The sequence below is a fragment of the Sorex fumeus genome, unplaced genomic scaffold (assembly GCF_029834395.1).
Source record: "Sorex fumeus unplaced genomic scaffold, SorFum_2.1 ptg000021l, whole genome shotgun sequence".
Lineage (NCBI taxonomy): Eukaryota > Metazoa > Chordata > Mammalia > Eulipotyphla > Soricidae > Sorex > Sorex fumeus.
In genome coordinates this window covers 12,146,480-12,157,165 of record NW_026606078.1, presented here as the reverse complement: position 1 = coordinate 12,157,165, position 10,686 = coordinate 12,146,480, and the positions used below count along the sequence as shown (strand labels likewise).

The following is a 10,686-nucleotide window of genomic DNA, read 5'->3' as shown; positions in this document are numbered from 1 at the left end:
ATCGATGAGTAATGGGATGTTAAGTGATCAAGTGCTCAAGTGATCTGATGTCTTATTGGGTAGAAACAAAAGTCTATAATTTAAAATGAATCAGTTTTTCCTACATCAAAGGACAGACTTGCTCTTTATCCTGGCAAAATGGAGCTGAGAAAAGATGTCTACACATGTACAAAGTTTTGCTAGTTTTAGAAAGCATTCACACACCTGTAATGTTCACTTCTCTACATGATCTCAAGACAGATCTTTCTACCTCACTACCAATTCAGTTTTATAGTTAGTACATGGGTTTATGAAGTGTAAAGTGTATCTTTACAATGAGTACACCAAATATTTAAGGTAACTCTCACAAAACATGTCTTTCCTTATTTTGTAATGCTAAAAGATAATTTTCAAATGAAGCAATAATAAATATTAGTATATTAAATTAAAAAACAATGACAAGGGGGTATAGTGCTGCCAGCAGGTCAATCTGTACCTGCAGGGCAAGTGCATCAGCAGCCTGATGGTGCCATCAGACTTCCTGATATCCCCAAATTGCCACTGTGCCTTTGGCTGGATTCCAACAACTTGGGGCCAAGTTTACCAAGAAATTAAATGGCCAAAAGTTAGGTATGTGATAACCACACCCCCAAACCACCTCCAGCTCAACTATACGAACTCATTTATTGGGCTTATTTTAGAGACCCATAAATTTTGAAAGAGGTAAAAAGCCACAGTGAGGGCCAGTGCACTCTGCAGGACATAAGCAAATAATTTATTTCTCTGGAAAATATGGACACAAGGGCCATGATCCAGAAACACACAAAAGAATCTCTGAACCGAGCAGCTCGCTGCAGAGATACCTCAGGACTTTAAGCCAGGATGACTTCACTGGGGTGACTCAGGAACGGCCAGGCATTGTCACTCCACCTGCCTCTTAAGAACCATAGTGGCTGCCAACTTCCAGAACTCAATAAAAAGTGCAGGCACATGGAATCAATGACAGCAAACTCCAGGCCTCAAGGGATAGGGGATTGGCCAGTCCTTCTCATCCCCCCTCCCCAATCCCATGGGACCCTGGGGTCATGCCCAAAAAATGCTTCTGGCTGCTTCTTAAGCTCCTTAATGGCCATGATCAGAAACACACAAAAGAATCTCCAAACTGAGTAGCTTGCTCTGCAGAGATTTCTCCAGACCTAATTATCTAAAAATTTAGAATTCCAGAAGCTTGTAGCCAGCTCATAATAAGCCATACAAAAGAGAGTATAGGGGAGATTGTCTGCCAAATAAGCAGGGGGAGGGGGGACTCAGGGGGGATACTGGGGACCTTGGTGGTGGAATATGTGTGCTGGTGGAGGGTTGGGTGATTAATCATTGTATGACTGAAACTCAAACAGGAAAGCTTTGTAACTGTATCTCATGGTGATTAAAAAGTAATGATAATAATAAAAATAATAAAATAAAATTCACATTATGAATTTAAAAATAGGTAATGTGGAGTTCATGCCCAATTCAATCAGCTTAATCAATGTTTGAATAAATAGCAGTACTCCTACATTAAAAAAAAACAATGAACAAAATTAAGAAATACCAATGTGAGATGGAGAAAATATTCACTCACAGAGGAGGAGTAAACCCTGACTGTGGCCCAAAATCCAAGTAATAATAATAATAATAAAAGAGAAAAGGAAAGAAGGGATCCTAACTTTTAGGAGTAAAGTCTTTATATGTTACTATTTGAATTTCCAAATGAAAAGTACACATTTCTTCTTACATTTCTTCTTTTTAATATCATTCGTGATATAGTTATTACAATTATATATTCCTCATCTTATTATACATTTTAAGTGATGTAATACTGTATTAAAATAGTAATTGTTGGGGGGTGGGAGGGATGCTGGGACCCGTGGTGGTGGAGGATGGGCACTGGTGGAGGGATGGGTACTTGATCATTGTATAATTGAAACCCAAGCACAAAAATTTATAAGTCTATAACTGTACCTCATGGTGTTTCACTAATAAAAAATAAAAAAATTAAATTAAATTAAAAAATAGTATTTGTGAGGGCTGGAGTGATAGCACAGTGGGTAGGGCATTTGCCTTGCACATGGCCGACCAGGTTTGATTCCTTCGCCCCTCTTGGAGAGCCTGGCAAGTTACCAAGAGTATCTCGCCTGCACGACAAAGCCTGGCAAGCTACCTGTGATGCATTTGATATGCCAAACATGGTAACAAGTGTCACAATGGAGATGTTACTGGGCCCGCTAAAGCAAATCAATGAACAACGGAAGGAAAGTGGACAGTGACAGTGACAGTATTTGTGGAAGAAAAGAAAGACTAGATATGACATAAGGACAGTAGTTAAAGTATTAGGCACTTTGGTTATGGTGAAGGTGTAGTAATTTTACACATCAAATCCATAAGAGTTAACACTATTTTAATCATGTTTTCTAAAGTACAATAAAAATTTTAACAAAAAAAAAACTATTTACGAGTTGAGGCGACCTTTTGCTGTCTTTTTTATTTGGGGCTCTACCCAGGCATCTCTCAAAGTTTACTCCTGGCTCTGCTTAGGTGACCATATCAATGAACAATGGAAGGAAAGTGGACAGTGACAGTGACAGTATTTGTGGAAGAAAAGAAAGACTAGATATGACATATCTAGTCATAGGGATCTAGACCCCTATCCAATTCATGTAAGACACAAGATAATATAGGTTTACTATCTCTTTGACCTCTGTGGTAGATGTTTTTAGAGCACAAGTGATGCCCTGACTAAGAATAAGAGAAATAATTGTTGAATGGAATTGAGGTAAAGAAAATATATAAAATCACTTGAAATCCCGTTACTCATCGATTTGCTAGAGTGGGCGCCAGTAACGTCTCCACACATCACTTTTTTTAATGTAGGAGTATTGCCATTCATTCAGCCACTGATAACTGATTGAATTGGGCATGAACTCCACCATAATTTTTTTCATAATTTTATTTATTTTCTTCTTATATTTATTTATTGAATCATTGTGGGAAAAGTTGCTAAGCTTTCAGGTTTAAGTATCGGTCATACAATGATCAAACACCTTTCCCTTCACCAGTACTAATTTTTCACCACCAAGAACCCCAATATACCCCCCACTCCTCCAATGCCTGTGAGGCAGATGATTTCTACTTAACTCTTCTCTACATTGATTATGTCCATTTTTTCAACAAAAGATGCACCATTATTGTTAGAATCCCCCCCCCCCCCCCCAACAATCAGAATTGCTGAAAAGGCATTGTGAAAAACTTTGTTTTCTATAGCTGGTTATGAGAATCATATAATGTCAAGTGGCTGCGATTTTGGATTTCTGCAAAAAGCCAGATAATTATGAGATTGGTTTCTGTGTGTCTGGTGTTATGGCTGTGCCGGAGAGCTGCTCATGGCGGGCAACTCGTGACCTAGGTAGGGTGTGAGGGACGAGCTGGTACCGCCCCCTTCCCATGAGACTGCAGTTGCCCTGTCACCACCGGCTCATACCTGGCTTTCCAATAAGCTCTGAGGCGGTGGCCACCTTGCTGCTGGGGGCAGGGTGGGGGGAAGGCAGAAGGGAACAACACCCTTTCCCTCCCAGGGAGGCATGGCTCCATAGTTTAATGCATGGTCCATTCAATTTTCTGCCGAAAGCTGCTGGGGCTCTGGACTAAGTACTTTTGCCTCTGGAGCCATGGCCGTGCCAGAGATCCGCTTGTGGATGACTCGTGACTTTGGTAGGGTGTGAAGGACAAGCCGGTACCATTCCCCTTCCCATCAGACTGCAGTTGTCTCATCACCACCGGCTCATACCTGGCTTTCCAATAAGCTCTGAGGCAGCGGCCACCTTGTATGTGGTCCAGATGCATTTCTGCCAAAAGCCGCTGGGTTTCAAGATTTGTTTCTGAGTCTCTGGGATCATGGCCATTAATCAGCTTGATCAGGAGCCAGAGAGGCCGTTTGTAGGTGGCGACTCGGGATCTCATTGGGATGGGGAGGAAAGGGCCGGTTCCACCCCCATCTGGTGAGGCCCCGTGTGTCTCATCACTACAGGCCCAAACCTGACTGTCCAGTGGCCTCTGGAGGATGGCAGTCACCGGGCTGCCAGGGGGAACAGGCCAAGGCACGAAACCTATTTACACCTGGAGTGGCCCAGCGCCAGTAACCTACTGCAGGAATGGGACGCATTTCTGTCAAAAGCCTTTGGGTTCTGATATTCGTTCCTGAGTCTCTGGGATCATAGCCATTAAGCAGTTCGATCAGGAACCAGAGAGGCCATGTTTCCAATTATATAGCTGATTTGGAGGTGGTTTGTGGTTGTGTCTCCCACATACTTAAGTTTTGACCATTTACTTTCTTGGTAAACTTTGCCCCAAGTTTTTGGGGGTCTGGCCAAAGGCACAGCAGCAATATTGGGGTATCTGAAAGTCTGACGGTGCCAAAAGGCTGCTGATGCATTCGCCTCACAGGTACAGATTGACCTGCTGGCGGCACCATACCCCCTCTATATGTCCCTGTTGAGTGCTAGTGTAGTCCAATGGCGTCTGCTCGCTCCAGAAACACGAAGAACCCCAAAACAAATTCAGGGTCTTGACGAAGAAGTAGGACCATCTCGTAGGTGGGCAGCCACACGATCTTTTGACGTCCGGTGGAATCCAGTTAGTAAAGTCTCTTGTTGAACAGTCATCTCCAAATCGCATTATGTGTTCAGCCCATCTGATTTTTGACACCTTGGCAAACGAGACAGCATTCCTGATTCTTGATCTTTGACAGAGGTCGGAACTCCAGATTCTTTCTCTCACTTGAGTGAAGTTGATACTCCAAGCATAGCTCTTTCAATTCCGCTTTGGGAGGAATTGAACCAAATAGCGTTCTCATCCTGTTTTCATAGAGCCCAGGTCTCTGATGTATATGTTAATGCAGAAAGAACAGTGGAATAGAAGAGACGTACCCGGAGCTGGAGGTACTTCCACTTCTTAACTATTTCTTCGATGCTCTTGAAGAAATTCCAAGCTGCTCTCTTCCTCCTGCACAACTCAGGTGTCAGGTCATTCATCGTGTTGACTTCTTGACCTTGGTACACATAACTGCTGCATTCGAAGATGGTCATTCCGTTGAGAAGGAGTGGAACGTCAGGAATGAGACTGTTTCTCATAAACATTGTCTTTGTGAGATTCAGCTGGAGTCCGACCTTTCCACACTCATGGTCGAAGTCAGCCAGCATTTGTGCTGCTTGACTAATGTTTGGTGTTATTAGAATGATGTCATCAGCAAAGCAGAGGTGGTGTAGTTGCCAACAGTCTATCTTCACTCCTACTCCTTCCCATTCTGGTCATCGCATGATGTTCTCAAGGGTGGTACTGAAGAGTTTCGGTGAAATGGTATCACCCTGTCGAACCCCTCTCTTGATGTCAATGGTCACTTCCTTGTAGAATGGTGAGATCCTGGTAGTGAATCTGTAATACAACTCATGGAGGATCCTGATGTGTTGAGTTTGAATGCCCTATTTGGCTAGGGCTTCAATGACTGCTTCAGTCTCAACAGAATCAATAGCCTCTTTTAATCAGTGAACGTTAGACAGAGCGGCATCTTGAACTTCCAAGAAACCTCAATGAGCTTGGTCACCATGTGGATATGGTCAATGGTGCTGAATCCTTTTTGGAATCTGGCTTGCTCGCATGGTTCTCCTTCATCTAGTGTTCTGCCAATCCTATTCAGAATGACTCAAGTGAACAGCTTGTAAATGACAGACAACAAGCAGATCAGACGATAGTTGCCAATGTCGTGGATGTCTCCCTTCTTGTACAGTAGAACAGTCCTGCTGGTTTTCCATTGGATAGAACCTTACATTCAGACAGGTAGTGCGTGAAGAGCCGAGCCAGTGCATTGATGAGTACTGATGGCAGCTTCTTCAGATGTTCAGGTCTGACCTTGTCTGGTGCGGGTGCTCTTTACTTTTTTACCAACGAAATGGCGTATCAGATTTCAGAAGGGAGAACGTTGGGAATGACATATCCATCCTGTGGAAATTGGTATGTGGGCAGGTGGACTTGACTATCGAAGAGATCTGAGGAGAAGTCATGAATAATCTCCTCCACTGCCCTTCTGGAAAATGTGATAGATCCATCAGGACGTTGGAGGGCAGTCATCTTGGTCTTGCAGTTGGTGAAGGACAGGCGGGCATTGTGAATGCTTCTCACAGCTTCTGCCACATCGGCCAGCACTGCTGCTCTTCTCTCTTTGAGGTTTTCCTTTATCACTTCTCTGCACTGCTTTGCAAGTTCGGACATTCTCTTGTGGTTGTCTGAGGCTCGCGCCCAGACACGTTGATGAATGCTCTAGAGAGTTTTCGAAGACAGGCGTCTTTTTGTGGTTATCTCTCTCTCTCAGCATTCCTCGCACAATCATGGAGGCACTGAACCAGTCAGTCTTCGTCAATATTGTCAACAACCCACAGTATCTTCCCATGTTGCCTCAATAGTGCCAAAGAGCTCCCAGTTGGTGGTCGTTCTGGGAGTTCTCTTCTTAAACTTTGCAGCCCTTTCTCTCCACTCTGTGAAGTAGAATTTTGCACGAAGGAGATGGTGGTCCGATCCTGTTTGGAATTTTGGGACAACAGCGACATCGGTCAGGTAAAACCCTCAATTGAATATGATGTGGTCAGTTTCGTTGTGGAACTGTCCACTAGGAGACTCCCATGTTCAACGTTTAGAGTTGAGATATTTCCCAGAGGAAAACTGTGTGTCTCTTAGTCTATAAATGGGCAGTAAACATGCGCCCAGGAAAGAATAGAATAAGAGTTTAGGGTCTTACAGATGTAGAGGGTAACATATTCAAAAACTAAATAGGAAACTGTAACGACTTTATAATTCATGAATATTTTAAAAATGCCTCCTGATTTGCTATGTGAAATATTCCAGCCTCTGCTCTTAATGTACTCACTGAGTTTTGATGTGCTTATTGTCCTTGAAGTCTCTGTCTACTTAAACAGTAACTCACCTTGGGAACCAAGATACGGGAGCTATATTGCACTAAATAAATGACTAGTCTGTGTGCTCACAGATGGCTGCCCAGGTAATCCTAAAACCCGAACAGTTCCTGTGTGTTTGTCTAAATATCTGTGACCAAACTTTGCTGGGTAGCTGAAGGTATCAATCTGATTGGTTTTAGACATGGAACCAGAACAAAAACAAATTGCAAATTACTATTTGACAGTGAAAGAGGAAGCCTCAGTTGCTCCTTGCCTGCTGCTACAAGCAGTTTCATTTTAGTTGTCCCCATTCTGTATTTTACATATTCCTGAAAATTCCTGCGCTCTTTCTGAGACTGGGGAAATTCACAATTTTCCCAGACAGTAAATTCTTCCCCATACTTTGGGCTCACAAGTGACTAAGAGAATGGGAAATACCTGGGCATATGGTGAAATACATGCCTAAAAGTCTTTAACAAACAAACATTCCCCACTAGTCTGTCCAAGATGGGAATGCAAGATGTTAATCTTATCTTAACAACACAGATGGGCTCTAAATTAATAGGACATCTCTGGAAACAAATGGGAATCCTGACACTTTGTATGCTAAGTAACATAAAGAGCCATAAAGGGTCTTATAGCCATAAAGGGTTTTCCTTATAGGAAACCCCACAAAAGGAGGATATTTAACTTAGTCCTATACTAAGTTCCCACCATGCTGGGAGTTTCTTTCTCTTCAACTTTCCAATAAACTATTATAGTTTCTAACTTTGAGTCTGAGCATTTTTATTACTCAGTAGTTTCTTTAAAAAAATTTTTTTTATTGAGTCATCGTGAGATACAGTTACAAAGCTTTCGTGATTGAGTTTCAGTCATACAATGATCCCTCCACCAGTGCATATTTTCCACCACCAATGTCCTCATTATCCGTCCTGCCACCCCCACTCCACACCGCCCCCTGCTCCTGTGGCAGGCACCTTCCTTCTTACTCTCTCTCTCTGCTTTGGAGCATTATGGTTTGTAATACAGGTACCAAGAGGCCATCATGGTTGGTCCTTTGTCTACTTGCAGTGCGCATCTCCCATCCAGAGCAATCCCTATAATCATCATTGACTTAGTGATCCGTTCTCTATACCAACTGTCTTCTCTCCCAACACTTGAGGCAGGCTTCCAACCATGGAGCAATCTTTCTGGTCCTTTTCTCTACTCTCCTTGGGTGTTAGTCTCGGTCACGGTCACGGTCCTCCCGTTGTTCATCAATTTTGCTCGAGTGGGCCCAGTAACGTCTCCATTGGAGACTTTGTTGTTACTGTGTTTGGCATATCGAATACATCACGGGTAGCTTGCCAGGCTCTGCCGTGCGGACGAGATACTCTCAGTAGCTAGCCAGGCTCTCTGAGAGGGGCGGAGGAATTGAACTCATGTCGGCCATTTTGGCCGCTTGTAAGGCAAACGCCCTACCGCTGTGCTATCGCTCCAACCCTTATATTCTGTTATTTCATATTCCACAAATGAGTGCAGTCATTCTTCTTGAAAGTATTTAAGAACCTGGAAACTGTGGACAAACACAGAGACCCATGCCACTGCTCCTGTGTCTTCATATTACTAAGTCATGTGTCAATTTTTCAAAGGCATTTATTCTGTGTATTTTTATTTTACAATTTTTTGTTTTCTATATTGGTTATTATATTTTTAAGATTTATTGTCTTTGTTATGTTTCATTATTACTGTTTTGCATTTGCCCCTGTGCCTTCATGTTCATGTTTTCTTTTATACTTTTCACAATTGAATCTGAAGTCACAACTGTATCTAAAAAATATATTTCCCCTCCCCTCTGAATACTTTTAAATGAAATTTGGTATGGCATTAGTATGGAATGAAGGTCCTAAGTTTGCTCCTGGCATAACAGAACATAGAGGTGAAGGTGGATCTTCATTGAAATAAGATATTTTTCTCTTTCTGGGAATGCAGGACACTGGCTGTGTTTACCAGGTCCTAATCAATTGGATTGCAAGAGAGAAGAATTCAGATTTATGTTCTCTAATCAAGGCACGGTATCCTCTCTGATTAGTTACACTGCATCTTACTTAGTGCCTTTAAAAAATATGATCTTCTACAAGTATCCAGTATGCTTGGGTCTGAGGTAGCTATGCATCCCTACAGTGCTTGTGAAAACATTATGAAACAGTTCAAGGCTTTGCCCTGCTCCATCCAGAGCAATGTCATAGGAATTTCAGACAATTGAAATAATATGTCACCTCAAATTACAGATATTACATATTGTCATATCAAATTATGTCCTTAACTCAATCTTTGAACTCAAAACTGACTCAGAGCCTTCCTTTCATAATCCAACCTGGTGTTCACCTCCTGGTTCCCAGCAGATCATTCTCTATTCTGCTGCTCTCAATATTTTCATTTTAACAAATTGAAAAGACAGTCGGCATTTACTCTGTCTAATAGATCTTAAGCGAGTTTTCATCTTTAGTTGATGTTATTTATCTTATTTGTATCTTTTTTTTACACAACCTGCACCCAATAGCCGGATCAGGATCACTTACTCTGGAGTCCTTTCTGGAACAAATGTCTGGAAACACATTCCATTAAGGGGGAGGTTAAAGTAAAGAAGAATGAACTTTAGATAGTTTAGAGAACCAAGAGACCTGGATTGACTTTGGTCTAAAGGGAGCGGCAGACGCAGAAGGAAAATTGCAGAATTTTCAGTTTCCTGGCTCAGATGCCTCTGCAGGAGTTGCGCTCTACCATATATGTCCACTAGAGGTCAGTGTGGGCTTGCATTTGAGGAAAGTCTTTGCTATGAAGCACTGTCCTCCAGTTGTTCATCTCAGTTTGCTTGAACGAGTACCAGTAACGTCTCCATTATGAGACTTGTTACTGTGTTTGGCATATCGAATACACCATGGGGAGCTTGCCAGGCTCTGCCGTGTGGGCAGGATACTCTTGGTAGCTTGCTGGACTCTCTGAGAGGGGCGGAGGAATCGAAACCTGCTCGTCTGGGCGGGGCGGGGTGCATGCAAGGTAAAACGCCCTACCGCTGTGCTATCGCTCCAGCCTGTGATTCCTCCTCAATTGTGTAAAGTCCCATGAGCTGCTTCCCAGGAGCATTTCTAAATATAATCAGGGTAGGGTCCTTATCTTGTTATGCCCAAAGAAATTCAATTACACAGAACCAATGAAATATCCCCACGAGTTACAGTTCCTAGTTTAGGCCACTGCAGTTATTGAACAGGTAACCCAGACTACTGAGAACTATGGGGCTTAGAAGAGAAATAAGAAGTTACAGTTTTGGGGCTGGAGCCATAGCACAGCGGGTAGGGCGTTTGCTTTGCATGTGGCCAAACCGGGATTAATTCTCAGCATCGCATATGGTCACTTGAGCACCGCCAGGAGAAATTCCTCAGTGCATGAGCCAGGAGTAACCCCTGTGCATTGCCAGGTGTGACCCCAAAAAGCAAAAAAAAAAAAGTAACAGTTTTGTCTGAAGTCCATGGAAATAGAGAAATTAAATCTCATCCACCTTGCTCCACTATTATCTTCACCACATCACTCAGAGAATAGAATGGTACCCTTAGGTTCCTTAACGTGGAATTACCATGTCTCCTGCGACAGGAAGGGCAAGAAGAGATCTCTGATTAACCTCATTTTATGGACACAGAACATGACACCATCTGTGAAAACCCATGAAAATGAGTTTTAATATCTCTTG

At 42.7% G+C, this 10,686-nt stretch overlaps 1 non-coding gene across 1 annotated transcript; it reads left to right on the top strand.

Moving 5' to 3' along the window:
- The first annotated feature begins 9,072 nt into the window (after positions 1-9,072).
- Positions 9,073-9,202, top strand: LOC130023050 (small nucleolar RNA SNORA9). Its single transcript, XR_008792370.1, has one exon. It is a non-coding gene; the product is annotated as a small nucleolar RNA SNORA9 (small nucleolar RNA).
- Positions 9,203-10,686: the final 1,484 nt, after the last annotated feature.